At 42.1% G+C, this 15,702-nt stretch overlaps 1 protein-coding gene across 3 annotated transcripts in view; it reads left to right on the top strand.

Moving 5' to 3' along the window:
* Positions 1 to 325: 325 nt before the first annotated feature.
* The window catches only part of SV2C (synaptic vesicle glycoprotein 2C), a 219,545-nt gene continuing 204,168 nt past the window's right edge, over positions 326 to 15,702 (top strand). For 2 of the 3 annotated variants that reach the window (XM_038403373.2, XM_043515281.1), the window contains exon 1: positions 326 to 730. The gene's annotated coding sequence lies outside the window, so the exon portion shown is untranslated. Of the gene's footprint in view, positions 731 to 4,045; positions 4,098 to 15,702 lie in introns of all 3 variants that reach the window. The other variant, XM_043515280.1, reaches the window with a different exon arrangement.

The following is a 15,702-nucleotide window of genomic DNA, read 5'->3' as shown; positions in this document are numbered from 1 at the left end:
GCAAAAGAAGTCTAAAATCACTGGACTGCAAAGAGAATAGGGGTTAGAGCATGGGGGAGGGGTCCCTAAACTGTAATGTCTTTTTGGGGCATGTCTGTACAGCACCTTGCACACCAATAGCATTATTGTCTAATAAAAGGAGCAGCCTTTTAGAAACGCTTTGGATTTCCTAGGAGCTGCCTGCAGCAGGCTCTTGGCAAGTAGAGCCTTTCACACAGTCTTCCCTGCTGTTGCCTCTAATGAAATATTAACTTTGGGACGAAGCGCCTGTGTATGCAGATGCGTGTGGATTCCCCTCCAAAAAGGCGGGGGGGGATGCATTTCTCGCACAGTCCATGTGCTGGCTTGCGATGCCCCAATCTCGTCCCGGAGGAGTCTGTCTGCTTGCGTTAGCCGAGATTGCCCACTCCCACGCCTTCAATTATTGATCGTGCGCTGCCTTCCTGCCTGTCTCTCCCCAGTCTCTGTGACTTCGCTTTCCCTGCCTTTACCTCCCTCTCCCTCTCCCGCTCCAGCACTGCAGCAGAGGGAGGACTGCAACGTGCAGCCCACACAACCCCTTGTCCGCCCCTCCTCTGGCTCTGTCACGCCTGGCGACTCCTCCAGGAGGAGACGCCGCCGCCGGCAGCGCCGAGCCGAGCTCGGGAGGCAGGAGAAAGTGACCAGCTCCGCACGCGGCGGGCGGCTGCTCGGTGCCGGCACCTCGGGGGGCTTCGGTGTGTCCTAGCGGGTAAGTGGCGCGCCCAAGAGTTTATGGGCGGTGGCGGCTGTTCCTGCCTCCGGGGCAACTTTTCCTACGAGCGAGCGTGTCGGAGAAGGGCTGCAACTTTCCCCCGGCGAGAGCAGCGAGCGGCTTTGCTCGCCGGGGCAGTTAGCAGGTGGGCTGCGGCCGGGGGGGGGGGGTTTCCAGGAGCCGATGGTGGTTTCCCGGGGCGATCTGACTTTGGCTTGGGGGGGGGGTAGAATAGTCTGGGGCGGCCGCTGGGCTACAGGGCGCGTCTCGGTGCCGGCGCCAGGCTGCCTTTCCCGATGATGGGAATTGCTTTGCACCTCGAGTGCCTTTGCAACAACTCGCTTATTAAGCCTGGCGCAACTTTTGCATGCCGGAGGGCAGCGATTGCAAGGATCCGGTGGTCGGGAGGCAGCGGGAAAGCTGCCGAGGTGCTGGGGGCAAAGATGCATGAAAGGATGCGAAGGAGATCCAGGCTTTCAGTTGCGCGGGGGGGGGAGCATGTTGTGGTTCGCCCTGAGCGAGTAGATAAACGATAACCGTCAGATCGAGCCTTTGAAACCCGCCCTGCCTTCCCCCCCCCCCCTCCTAGGCTGCATGCCAGGAGCGGGGCTCAGAGTGGCCAGGAGGTTTTGTAGTAGGTTCCCCTCCCAAACCGCCTCCTTTACTGCTTCGACGCAAGGGTAGGAGTTGCCTGAAGCGTGCCAAGTTGTTGGTCTCCAGGTGCTTTGGGGACAGATCCCGAAGTCCTTAATTAAGTTGGTGTGTGTGGGGGGCGGAGGAGGCTGAGCCACGGCAACAGTCCCAGTGAAAGCCCGGGGGAGTTCTGACCTGCGGGCAGACTGAGCCTCCCCCCGCTTGGTTTGCGGGGCTGCAGCACCGGAGGGGACTGCAGGACTCGCTTGGTGCCCGTGGGGTAGGAAGCTGGAGGGCTGAGTCATGCTGGCCGGGGCGGCCACGTAACATCTGTGCGCAAAGTGGGGCGGACAGACGGTGGGGGGGGGGTGGAGATGCAAACGAGATGGCAGGGTGAGGGTGGTCGTCTCCTCGGGAGATGCTGAGAGCCCGCAGAGGCTCCCAGGGACGGGCAGCCTCCAGCGCTCCTTCCCGCTGATGATGAGCTTGTAGAAGGAGCGGGGGATTGCAGGAGGATAGCACAGCACGGGGACCCCTACACGGACAACCAGATGGGGGCTGTGGACCGCCTGGCCTGGCTTGGGCTACACTGCACTGCAGTGCCGGGAGCTAACAGCAACTTCTGCTTGGAGAGGAGGAGGGAAAGGGAGCTGTCCCTGTGTTTGTAGGGTGCCACGCTCTACTCACCATCGAAGGGATTTTGCTCCATAGGATGATTACATATGGATTCGGAAATGGACAGGTTCCTATTAAGAAAAGGAGGACTTGTGGCACCTTAGAGACTAACAAATTTATTAGAGCATAAGCTTTCGTGAGCTACAGCTCACTTCATTCCACCAAATGCATCCGATGAAGTGAGCTGTAGCTCACGAAAGCTTATGCTCTAATAAATTTGTTAGTCTCTAAGGTGCCACAAGTACTCCTTTTCTTTTTGCGAATACAGACTAACACGGCTGCTACTCTGAAACCTGTTCCTATTAAGGGATCTTTAAAAGCAACTTCCTGTTTAATTCACAATTGAGGACAGAGGATTTATGGACAGGATTAGCTAGCACAAACAGGACATAAAGTTGTAGCCATAGACTCCTTGAACGGAGTATAGTTCTGTGTTGCTTTCCTGTATTGCATTGGGAACTCTCCTGTGTTTCATGAAAACATGCATTATTTAAGTTTTGTGATGAATTTAGTTTGCTTGGAAGTGTGCCCTTATGGGAACTGGAACTTTCATTATGCTGTTATGCAAAATATTCATTGTTCTTTCTGTAGTTAAGCATTTATTTCCCATTTCCATCAAAAACAAAACACCAGCAGAGAGACGCTCCAGCCCTCTATTCCCTGCTGTTTATTGAATTTTAACATCCTTGCTAGTTGCTTTTTATCTGTATCATACCATTTGAAAATAGGCAGACTTCCTCTTTATAAATTTCAGGGAAGCACAGAATCTTATTTAAGTACAATCATAATATATTTCAAGTGGATTTTTGTATAGATTTGTGGTAAAGCTTGCCATAGGCCATATATTGACAAAGAGACAGTTTGCCAATTAACTTTATTGACAGAGCTAGTGCCGACAAGCATCTTTAAAAGAAACCCTTAAAATGAAAATGGAAGAAAAAAGGTTTAAGATCTTTATTTTGGAAGCTTTTTTGGTATTATTAAAAGATGACCCTGAAGATCAATAAGCACAGACAAGGCACTGACTTTCTCAAACATCAGCCAGATGTAAAATCACATACCATTGGCTTCTGAAAAAAAAAAAAAAAAAGATTTGTGTCACAAATGAGGTCGGAACCAAGTGCTTTCTGATTGTATACTGTATTCAAGAAATCTAATTCATTTTTTATGATGCAGTAAAATGAAAATTATTTTTTCTCAGGTCTCAGCAACATGGAATAAACATGCCACATAGTAAGATCATCCATAAAGCTTGTAGTTGTACTCTTAAAATGTGTTTTTATTGCAGATACAATAAATGATGTCATATCATGCCATATGCGTGACCAAGACCACTATAAAATTGTCAGTTCAAAATACCGTCTATAGGCTTGCTCGACTCACAAATCATTATACATTAATGCCTGATTTTAAATGAGTTAAGACAATGCTTTCCAAAGCACAATAAGTAAGCATTTATTCTCAGGGCCCAGAGCTCCCATTGAAGTTGGTGGGAGTTTTGCCATTGACTTCAGTGGGAGCAGAATGGGGTCTAATACAGTGCAAGTGTCTTTAAAAAATAACTTTTTTTTGTGCATAATTAATACTGAATTAGTGGGGAAAAAAATTCTAAATACTATAAAAACTGTTTTTATCTAGTAGCCTAATCACTTGGTTTATATGTTGCTGAGATTTTCTTGCGACTACATGCATCACAGCATGCATATCAATGCTTGTTTAAACAAAAGCTCATCAATTAGATGAAATATGTTTTCAGATCTATGATAGGGAACCTGCTGCTGCCATGGTATTATAGCACACAATGTTTTCATCTTTAAACAGATTGGGAATCTTTTTTAAAATGTTGCAATGGATTGAATTTGGGGCTTGATTTCTTTAAGTGTTTATCCGTAATTTGCTAAACAAGAAATTTGTGTTTAGATTATTTTTATTAGTGTGTCTGAAATGTTGAGGGTAATAACAGTGTTAAGAAAACATTAAATCAAATTTTTAAATTTGTTTTAGATTAAAAAACAGCTTCAGTTACTGAAGAAAATATCACTTCTGCTTTAAAACTGTAAGTTTAAAAAATGAGTAGCATTTTTACTTGATGAAATATTTATTTAGTATAAAGTTATAAAAATAGGATTTAGTAACCTCTTAATTTAATGTATCAGTATTTGGTTCTTTTACAGGTTCTTTTATAAAGATTAAAAATATCTATTTTTGTGGAAATGCATACACTGCCAGACTTTATTATGCCATTTGTGCTCCGTATGCAATTTTTAAATTTTTTGAAAAAGATAAATATCTGTTCATTTAAATACAATCAAGCAAATATTTCTACAAGACTGGTAAGATTAGTTCTTTAACAGGAGGACAACAGTGACAATTATAAAAGGTAAATTAAGCAAAGTATCTTTATCTCTTCTCTGAATCATGTTTGAATTCTCACTCCTCCTCCCTTTCTCCCCCTCCCCCCAGCAAATAAATGTTTACATAACTCAGGCATAACCATAAAATTGCTGAAGATTCTATCCTGTGTACATCATGATATCACAATGTTGTTTGATCTTAAGACTGAAATCCTATCAAAGTCTAACTGCATTTCTGCCAGCCAGCAGTTAGCATTAAGGCTTTAACACAAAACAGCAAAAGCCAGAAAATAAAAAGCTAAGATGGCTATTCCATCCCTAACACTTCTAACTGAGCTAGGAATTTATAATGATGATTAATAATACCTAGTACTTACAGCACATGTGGCATGTAACATTACACAAATCTGAGATCCCCGCAAAATATATGCACAGTGGGGGAAGTTAAGGACTTGTATCGGTTTGTGCCATAAATTTAAGGTAAAGCAGCATCTCTGCTCCTCCTCTACAGAAGCTCCCCTATGTAGTCAGGTCTCAGTGTGTGTGCTAGGCTGGAAGAGCTGTCTGCTCCCCACAACTCTACCTGTAGATTTCTGATTGGAAATCTGTACAGTAATTAATGCTATTGGTACCAGTATTGACTACTTCCCTAGGCTTTTGTTTCTATAGGTGCTCAGCCCAAAGTAATGAGCCTATTTCTGGAGGAGGGATACCTAGGGAGCACCACAGAGGGAGCTGGGTACACAAAAAGTCCCAGGATCCATTGGGTCTGGACATGACATCCTCTACAGATTGTCAGCCCCTGTGGGTCTCTGTGATGCTCTAGTGTAAACCTTTCATTTCGACAGGAGAAAGTAAGTACTTACTCCACAAAGTAACTGTGCTTGGCACTGTGGAAACTTGCAAGGAAGAATCTTTCCTCAAGCTATGGAGAGACAGTGCTGCTGCTCCACCACCACTGCTGCAGCCTCCCAGCTGAAGGAGTGCTCATGGTTGCTGTGCATTCGCTCTTGAGGTGGGAAAATGGCGAGTGGCTCTCTGGATCTGCCAGTCCACTTGCCTTGTCATTGCTGCTACTCCAGCCTCCTGATGTGCAGGGGGCTAGCAAGGCAGCATGGAGCACAGCTCTACAGCACACAAGTTGCAACTCTTTTTGACCTCTGGAATCCTGCATTTCCTGGTAGTTGGTTCTATGTCCCTGGCCCTTCATGCCAGAATCACAAAGAGGACTTGGGTGTTGCAATGCTGAAAATTGCAACCACCTAGGCTCCTTGCTGCCCAGTGGAATTCACAGCCCCAAGATAGGCTTTCCATACAACGTATGGGAAGTGTTAAGCACCTAAAAAAGGGATTCTCAGAAGACAGCAGACTGATCAGGGAACCCCCATAGCTAGCCAGGAGTGAAATGAGGAGGAAAGGGGCAGGGGTTTGGGGCCCAGATCTACAAAGGGAGCTAGGTATCTAATTCCCACTGATCTGGGCCGTAAACGCCTGACTGAGGAAGCAGAGGCAGGTGCCTCTTACGCTCAGGATTCTCTGCCATGACCCCTCTCCTGGAGTTAGGTGCTTAAGCCGGGTCAGCCCTGTCTCACAAAAAAGACAGGGAAAGAGAAACACACACCCTGCCTCACCCAATTATCGCCAATAGCCCAGTGGATAGGGCACTAAGCTGGCATGTGGAAGAGCTGTTTTCAAATCCCCACTCTGCCTGATCCTGAGCAGGAACTTGACCCTAACTCTCCCACCTCCTAGAAGATTGCCCTCACCACCAGGCTATTGGAGTGGGTCAGTCTCTCCCATTGGCGGTGTTGATTCTCTGGTTCAGTGGTTAGGGCACTCATCGGAGATGTGGGAGAGTTCAAATCCCTATTCCAATATCTAGGGCTACAGTATTGTCCATTGTTATGGGACTGTCCCCTCAATATGCACACACACCTACCTGAAGTCAAACATTCAGAAAGCTGAACAACTGTATGCTCAGAGAGTACACATTGTGCAAGTCTGGCTGTGATTTGCCTCAGTGCTTTCTGTTCTCCATTGCATTGAAGGTTAACATGGTACACTTCCATATCCCATTTGACATCTTACTGCACATACTAGCATTTTAGAAAATATTCTTTTGACTTCTTACTTGCCAAAAGTGATTATGCTGTAAGGAGCAGCATTTGGTTCTTAATTTGACATGGATGCAGCCAAGTTATGCAATTCACTAGAGTAATACTATATGCATTTTAATGAGTCCTGTTTGGAACTCATAATTTTTATGTCCATAGTTGGAGTATGCAGTTAAAGGGATACAGTCAACCTGAAAACTATTCCATTGCACAAAATTAAAGTGCTTTCAGATACTGTCCTGCTCCCCAAGTCTTCCTGTAAATTTTTGGGGACATTTTCTTGTGGGTTTTTTTTTTAAATCTTTCTCTTTCCTGATTGTATATAAAAGATCTGTGGAAACTATATAACTGAGTTTGTGAGGGAAAACTGTGAAATGGTCTATACACAGAGGGCCAGGACTTAAAGATATTTAGGTGCCTAACTCACATTGATTTCAATAGGAGTTAGATGCCTGAATACTTTTTTAAAGATCTGTCCCAAAGTGCAGCCAAATGCATAAAATAAACAGAAAAAGATACTTTCACCTTTAATCCCTTTCAGTTACAGTAAATTTAGGTATTAGCTTGCAAACTCTGAAGTGAGTAGTTTCATTGAAGTCTATGAAAGAGGCTAGCAGAGGAGGGGTGTATCCTGAGGGCTCAAGACATGCTGATTTAAACTCCTAGGAGTGCTGGATTGAATTAAAAGCTGCCCTTTCCTGATGGGGATGAATAGCCTGCCCTGCTGGAGTTTGCCCTGTGGGTGCATATTTGTCCTGAATCAGGTCCACAACATGTAAAGGACTTTTTGGAATCTTTTTGGATGATGGTTGCCATATACATTCATTGTATTATTAGCATTTCATCAGTGCTCTAAATTGTGTGAGGCCACCATAATATGAAACTCTTATAAAGAAATAAGTGTGCTGGAGTCAAGAACACTGATTGGCTGGTGAGGCAGAGAATTATTTATTAAATTGCTTGGCCCAATGAGGTTGAATGTTCTAGACATTGGATTATTCTTTTGGAAAAGAACTGCTAGAGGTAGGCCAGTGTATGTTACCTGGACTTAACGAATTGTTTGTTTTTTTTTCTTTTATGAATGGAAACCTCCATGCTCCCAAGAATGAGCTGTTCCTTTTTGGGCTGTCAAGTGATTAAAAAAATTAGTCGTGTGATTAAAAAAAATTATTAATTGTGTTGTTAAACATTAATAGAATATCATTTATTTAAATATTTTTGTTTTCTACATTTTGGAATATATTGATTTCAATTACAACACAGAATACAGTACTCACTATATTTCTTTTAGAATAAATATATTTGCACTGTAAAAAGAGTATTTTTCAATTCACCTAATAAAAGTACTACAAGGCGTCTGGTGGCACCTTAAAGAGTAACACGTTTATTTGGGCATAAGCTTTCATGGGTAAAAAACCACTGCTGCATCTGAAGAAGTAGTTGTGTTTTTTTTTTAATCCACAAAAGCTTATGCCCAAATAAATCTGTTAGTCTGTATCCACAAAAACAACAAGGAATCTGGTTGCATGTTAAAGACTAACATGGCTACCCCTGTACTTAATAAAAGTACTGTAGTGCAATCTCTTTATCATGAAAGTTGAACTTGCAAATATAGAATTATGTACAAAAAAACTGCATTCAAAAATAAAACAGCATAAAACTTTAGTGCCTACAAGTCCACTCAGTCCTACTTCAGTCAATCGCTCAGACAAACAAGTTTAGTTACAATTTGCAGGCAATAATGCTGCCTGCTTCTTGTTTACAATGTCACCTGAAAGTGAGAACAGGCGTTTGCATGGCTCTGTTGTACCCAGCGGCTCAAGCTATTTACGTGCCAGATGCGCTAAAGATTCATATATGCCTTCATGCTTCAACCACCATTCCAGGGGACATGCGTCCATGCTGATGATGGGTTCTGCTTGATAACGATCCAAAACAGTGCCGATCCACACACATTCATTTTCATCATCTGAGTCAGATGCCACCAGCAGAAGGTTGATTTTCTTTTTTTGCAAAAAGAAAAGGAGTACTTGTGGCACCTTAGAGACTAACAAATTTATTAGAGCATAAGCTTTCGTGAGCTACAGCTCACTTCATCGGATGCATTTGGTGGAATGAAGTGAGCTGTAGCTCACGAAAGCTTATGCTCTAATAAATTTGTTAGTCTCTAAGGTGCCACAAGTCCTCCTTTTCTTTTTGCTAATACAGACTAACACGGCTGCTACTCTGAAACCTTTATTTTTTTGGTGGTTCAGGTTCTGTAGTTTCCACATTGGAGTGTTGCTCTTTTAAGACTTCTGAAAGCATGCTCTACACCTCATTCCTTTCAGATTTTGGAAGGCACTTCAGATTCTTAAACCCTGGGTCGAGTGCTGTAGGTATCTTCTTTTCATTTTATCACTGCAAATCTGCAGTGAAAGTGTTCTTAGAATGAACAACATGTGCTGGGTCATCATCAGAGACTGCTATAACATGAAATATATGGCAGAATGCAGGTAAAACAGAGCAGGGATCAAACTCCCCCAAGGAGTTTGGTCACAAATTTAATTAACGCATTATTTTTTCAACGAGCGACAGCATGGAAGAATCATGGAAGCATGATTTAACTGGGACTTGGTCCTGCTTTGAGCAGGGGGTTGGACTAGATGACCTTCTGGGGTCCCTTCCAACCCTGATATTCTATGATTCTATGATTCTATGTCCTCTGGAATGGTGGCCGAAGCATGAAGGGGCATACGAAAGTTTAGCATATCTGACACGTAAATACCTTGCAATGCCAGCTACAAAAGTGCTATGCGAATGCCTGTTCTCACTTTCAGGTAATAATGTAAATAAGAAGCGGGCAGCATTATCTCCCATAAATGTAAACAAACTTGTTTGTCTTAGCGATTGGCTGAACAAGAAGGAGGACTGAGTGGACTCGTAGGCTCTAAAGTTTTATATTGTTTTGTTTTTGAGTATAGTTATATAACAAAAAAAATCTATATTTGTAAGTTACACTTTCCACGATAGAGATTGCACTTCAGTACTCGTATGAGGTGACTTGAAAAATGCTATTTTTATCATTTTTACAGCGCAAATATTTGTAATAAAAAGTAATATAAAGTGAGCACTGTACACTTTGTATTCTATGTTGTAATAGAAATCAATATATTTGAAAATGTAGAAAAACATCCAAAAAAATGTAATAAATTTCAGTTGGTTGTCTATTGTTTAACAGTGCAATTAATCGGGATTAATTTTTTTAATTGATTCCTTTAATTGAGTTAATCACATGAGTTAACTGTGATTAATTGACAGCCCTTGTTCCTTTTTTCTTTCTGGTGCAAAATTGGCACATAAGCTTGCAGCTTCTTATAGGTATCTGGGAGGGCAGACACTATGTCGTCTCTGTGACTAGGTGAGTGATCAGTGCCGCTGGTCTCACAGCTTGGGAGTCTTCAAGGTTGCTCCCAAATAAGAAAAGTGGGGGAGAGCAGGGAGGAGGAAATTCATATTCATGCTCTATGTTAATGTTAAGAAGTTTGTTACCAAAGCAACAGAATAATAGAATAAAGTTCAGGGTAACATGTTATAAAGAATAAATGAGAAAATATTTGAAGAGCTAGCCAAAAGTGAACGGTAAAAGCTTGTATGCGCTTTGTAAGCGTGTATAATTAAGGTGTTGATCAGGGCACCATGCGCCTTATCTATGGCACACAGGGGATGTTATTGATGTGGCAGTGCTTCCATGATTTACTGATAATCACGATGTCTTTAGTTGCTCAAAAAGCTAATTGTTTTCCAAAACATTCATTGTGATGAACGTGAATATGCTATGACTGTGCAGCTTCTTTGGATTCAAGGGACTGCTAAGGAGCAGGATTGATTTTATTCAAGGACAATATCAGTAAAAAGCCAGAGTGTGAAAGATTAATATCAAATCATTGAGGGGGAGAAGTGAAAGAGCTCATAAATTAAAAGGAAATGATTTCAGAGGGCAGCTTGGCTTGAATGACACCTCAGTTTCCCTTGCAGTCTCATGGAGAGAGAATATTGTTGCTTTAAGGCTGACAAAGGCAACAATAAGTGTTGGTGAAAAGTTTGGAACAGTCTGAATCTTTCACAAAATTGCCTGTTCGTGGGGAACTGAGCAAGGTTTGGTAATTTCCAGAAACCTGAATTTAAACTCTTCCCTTTGTTTTCTAATATGCAGTACTAGAACATATCCTACTTTGCCACATTAGACTGTGAGTGTGATGATGGTGTTCCATCTAATAAAGCCTGGAGGTAATGTGGGAAGATGATTAAATATTCTATGTACTCTCTGCTAGCTAAGGGTTTGATTTATCAAACAAAATTGCAACTCAGGATTGGAAGGGAACGGTTGGAGTTGCCATTCCTTAATCTATCCCTCTATCTACATAGGTCCTTACATGGCCCCCATTGCTGTAGTATTGAGTATTTGTTTAGAAGGAGGATGTAGGTATGTTTGTGTGAGATGATAGTTTATAGACACTCCCACCTAAGGGACAGCATTATGAATACAGGCATTTTGAGATGTTTTGGAAGCAGGGGTGGAGAACACAGTGTAGCTGTGTGCTTCAGTTCACCACAGAAGCTCTCTAATTTGTTTTATTCAAAGTTTCATTCCTTTCTCATTCACTGGTTTGTTGTTAATGAATCCCAAGATGATTTCCTGGTGTCAGAAGTGCGGAACGAGAAGGAGACTGCACTCATTTTGAGGTTAACTCCTGTGTGTGAAACTGAAACCAGAGGAAAGGGGAGCAGGTGGAGCAGCAAACAGAGAAGAGCAGAGGCTCTTGTATGTATTTTGTGACCACAGTAGTTACTCTATTAGCTTGAGAAGGGAAGGAGGTCAGGAATGGATGTGCTGCAGCCACCATCCAGTCTGCAATTGTCAGGCAATCTTGCAGTGAACTAGAAAAGATTCTGACAGATTTGAATAGTATTTAGCAGCCAGAGGGGCAGAGGAAAAAATGAGAGAGAAATGATCAATCTTTTTGTGTATTGCTGGGGAGGAAGCACTGAATATTTATAACAACTTTAAGTTTGAAGAAAGTGAAAGCATGAAGCTAAGGAAAATACTGACTAAATCTGAGGAATATTGTATGCCAAAAAGAATGAAACGGGGGAGAGAGAGAGAGAGAGAGAGAGTTGTTTACATACAGGCGGAAAACTGATGACCGCATACAGCAATATGTCACAGAATTAAGGAGACTCAGTAAAACCTGTGAGTTGACAGATTCTCTGGTCAGAAGTAGAATCATTTGTGGCATTAAAGACAATGTGTTGAGAGTGAACTTTTGAAAAAGCTCTTCAGATATGCTGGGCAACAGCACAAGCCAAAGGGAATACACCAGAAGGGGTAATCCATCCACTAAGTACAAAAGCTATAGCCAGAAAAGGTCAAATCGAAAAGTGAAACCACTGCTAGGGAAGAAACTGGGTACAGACGGTTATGTGGAAGGTATGGATCTTAGCATGGCCACGCTGTTTTGCCTTTGGGAAACTGTCTTAAATGTGGGGAAAATAATCATTTTGCAAAATGGCGCAGATCTAAAATGCAGAAAAGTCAAGTGCATTCAGCTGAAGACAACATGGTTGAGGAGTTTTACATAGACATCAAATAATCCTGATGAGAGGGACTGGATACTGCCTATGAAAGTGAATGAAATAATTATTCCATTGAAACTGGACCCAGGAGGTCAGGTTAATATTCTGTCTGAACAAGATTGAGAGACTGAAAATAAGACCAAAACTGGGACCAACAAAAATAAAAGTAACTGGTTATTCTGGAACAAATATATCAGTGAAGATGAAGTGCATTGCTAGCATCAGCTATAAAAACACCATGTACAGGCTCCCATTCATTGTGGTGCCAAAGAAAGTGACATCAGTTTTAGGCCTGGCTGCCTGTGAAAAACTCAGTCTGGTAAAACGGGTGTTCTCACTACAAGATCATATTGAACCTGGCTCTGAGGCACTAATTTGGGAATATCATTATCTGTTTCAAGGGTTGGGTTGCTTGCAGGGTGAACATATAATCCAGATAAACAAGCAGGTCCCTCCAGTTATCCATTCATTTAGAAAGGTGCCATTGCACTCCGTGATAAACTCAAGGATGGAAGCAATACAACTAATGCAAAAAATTGAGGAGCCACCAGAATGGGTGAGCTCCCTAGTCATTGTGGAGAAAAGTAACAGCCAGCTATGCATGTGCTTGTATCCAAGATGCCTCAATAAGGCTATACGAAGAGAACACTTCAAACTACCACTCAGAGAAGATTTGCAAATGCACAATATGTCAGTAAATTGGATGCAGCCTCAGGTTTTTGGCAGCTAAAATTAACTGAAGAAAGCTCAAAACTATGCACGTTTAATACGCCATCTGAAAGATACAGATTCTTATGCTTATCCTTCAGTGTCGCTTCAGCACCAGTAGTGTACCACAAAATCATACTACGATCTATGAACATATTAACACTGTTGGTACCTCAAAAGATGAGATCATCACCAGAGGCTTAAGGAAAGAGGAGCATGATTGTAGATTTTTGGAAGTCCTGGATGCAACTAGAACTGCAAAACTTGAACTAATTAGGGGAAAATGTGTTCTTTGTGGTTACAGAACTGACTTTTGTTGGGGATATTATTTCCAGTGAAGATATAAAACCTGATAAGGGGAAGGTTTCAGCCATTGAAATGATGCCATGTCCCCAGTCAAAGAAAGATGTCCATCAGTTCCTGGGAATGGTTAATTATCTTGGAATATTCATACCTAATCTATCTACCAAAGCTACGGCTTTGAGAAAACTCTTAGAGAATAAAACTTAATGGTATTGGGGTACAGAACAGGAGGAATCATGAGCATGTTTGAAATAACTGATACAAGAGCCAGTGTTGAAGTTCTGTGTGCCAGGAAGGCCTATTAAAATCTCAGCAGATGCTTCACAGCCTGGGTTAGGTGCAGTGATTACACAGAAAAATGTGGATTGTTGTCAACCAGTGGCATATGCATCCAAATCACTAACTGAGCAGAAACCATTTAAACACAGATTGAGAAGGAGCTTTTAAGAATATTGTTTGTCTGTGAGATATTCAATTAGTATGTTTATGGTCAGACTTTGGATGTTGAAATGGACCACAAGCTCCTGGTAGTGTTGTTTGGCAAACCACTAAATGACTGTACCTAAAGGATTCAAAGAATGATGATAAAGCTGCAAAAGTATAATTTGGTTGTGATTTACATGCCTGGTAAATTCAGGTTCACTGCAGATGCACTTTCCAGAGTGGTATCTCCCACTCTGAAGCCAGAGAAGACCCTACAGATAGGCTTGCATCTCTATGTAGATCTGATTGTAAAGTCAATTCCTGTAGCTAGCAGGAAACTGTAACAAATAAACAGGGAAACACAGAAAAATGAATTGTTGGGGATCCTTAAAGAAGTGATAATTAAAGGGTGGCCTGAAGAAATAAGCAGTTGCTGTCCAAGTATAAGAGACTATGGGAACTGCCGACATGAACTTACTATGATAGATGGAGTGATTTTTCAAGGGCACCAAGGTTGTAATACCTGCAGAAAGAAATGCTACCGAAGAGGCACGAGGGTCATTTAGGAATTGAGAAATTTTAAACAATGAGCACGAGAGGTGCTGTCTTGGCCGTGGATCAATCATGACACTACTAATGTGGTAGAAACTGCTTTTCATGTTTGAAATACAATCTATGCAAACAGGCAGAACCTCAGAGACTTCATCCAGTTCCACAAAGGCCTTCTGAGAAGATAGCCACTGATTTATTTACCTGGCAATCAAAGGATTATTTAATAGTCACAGATTATTATTCTCTATATCCAGACATTTGCACACTACACTAGTGATAGCTAGCATGAAGGTAATCTTCTCCAGACAAGGAATTCAGATGAAGTCTTTAGTGATAATGGACTGTAGAGTTGTGATAAAAATCCCAAACATCAAATCCAAATTACCCCCAATTGAATGGATTTGTGAAAAGGTCTATATGGATGGTAAAGAACCTTATGAAAAAAGACTTTCTACAGTGGGGGTAATTTGTATATAGCTTTATTGGTTTACTAAAGTATACTTCTGGAGAATGGCTTTTTTCCAGTTCAGCTGTTAATGGGAAGAAGGATCAAATCGAATTAACCAATCACTGATAACTTGCTGAAATCTCATGACAATGAAATCATATGGAAGATGAAATATAATTTTGACAAAAGAGCCCGTGATCTCTGATCTCTTAACCCAAGTGATAGTGTGCCTGAAGAATCTCACCTCTATCATTAAAGAACAGCTGCATCCAAGGTCTTATGTAGTCCAGATATATCAAAACATGTCACCTTGGTCTAATCGAAGGGGTGTGAGGGCATGGCTACACTGGAAACTTCAAAGCGCTCCCGCGGGAACGCTCCCACGGCAGGGCTTTGAAGTGCAAGTGTGGTCGCAAGCTCTCCTAGCACTCCTGGTAATCCACCTCCACGAGGGGATTAGCTCCAAGCATGGGAGTGCGGCTCCCAGCACTTGGAGCTTGTCTACACCAGCGCTTTAAAGCACTCTGACTTGCTGCACTCGGGGGGGGGGTGATTTTTCACACCCCGAGCCAGCAAGTTAGAGCGCTATAAAATGTAAGTGTAGACAAGCCCTAGGAGTAATCCTAGGAAGTTCCAAAACACTGATAGTAAATGTGGACTCTGGCATTTCCCAATTGACTGACCATTCATCATCAGCAGACTAATGAGAAACTGTCAAGGAACAAGACTCTAACTCTGACTCTAACGAAAGGTTGATACTGAGAAGATGAGAGAGGGAGATTAAACATCCTGAAAGACTCAGAGACTTGCTCACCTACCTGGAGAAAGGGTATTTGAGGAAAGTGAGTGGAAAAGATTCACTTGAGAGTGGTGTGCTGTTGACCTCTTCTCTCTAGGTAGTTGATACATTGAGTTTATGAAAATGTAGGAGATGGGTTGAGAATTGAATGTATGTGTTATGTTAAGTATGTATGTAAGAGCTAACTGGATTTTTTTTTTAGGAGGGAAGATGTAGAGATGTGTTTATGCAAGTTTATAATGCTGAGACACTCCCTCAGAAGGCACAGTATTATGAACATAGGAATTTTGAGATGTGCCCTGGAAGCAGGGGTGAAAAAACACATGGTAGCTGCATGCTGTAGT

The sequence above is a fragment of the Dermochelys coriacea genome, chromosome 5, assembly GCF_009764565.3.
Source record: "Dermochelys coriacea isolate rDerCor1 chromosome 5, rDerCor1.pri.v4, whole genome shotgun sequence".
Lineage (NCBI taxonomy): Eukaryota > Metazoa > Chordata > Testudines > Dermochelyidae > Dermochelys > Dermochelys coriacea.
The sequence above is the reverse complement of the archived record's forward strand: the minus strand, read 5'-3'. Positions and strand labels throughout refer to the sequence as shown.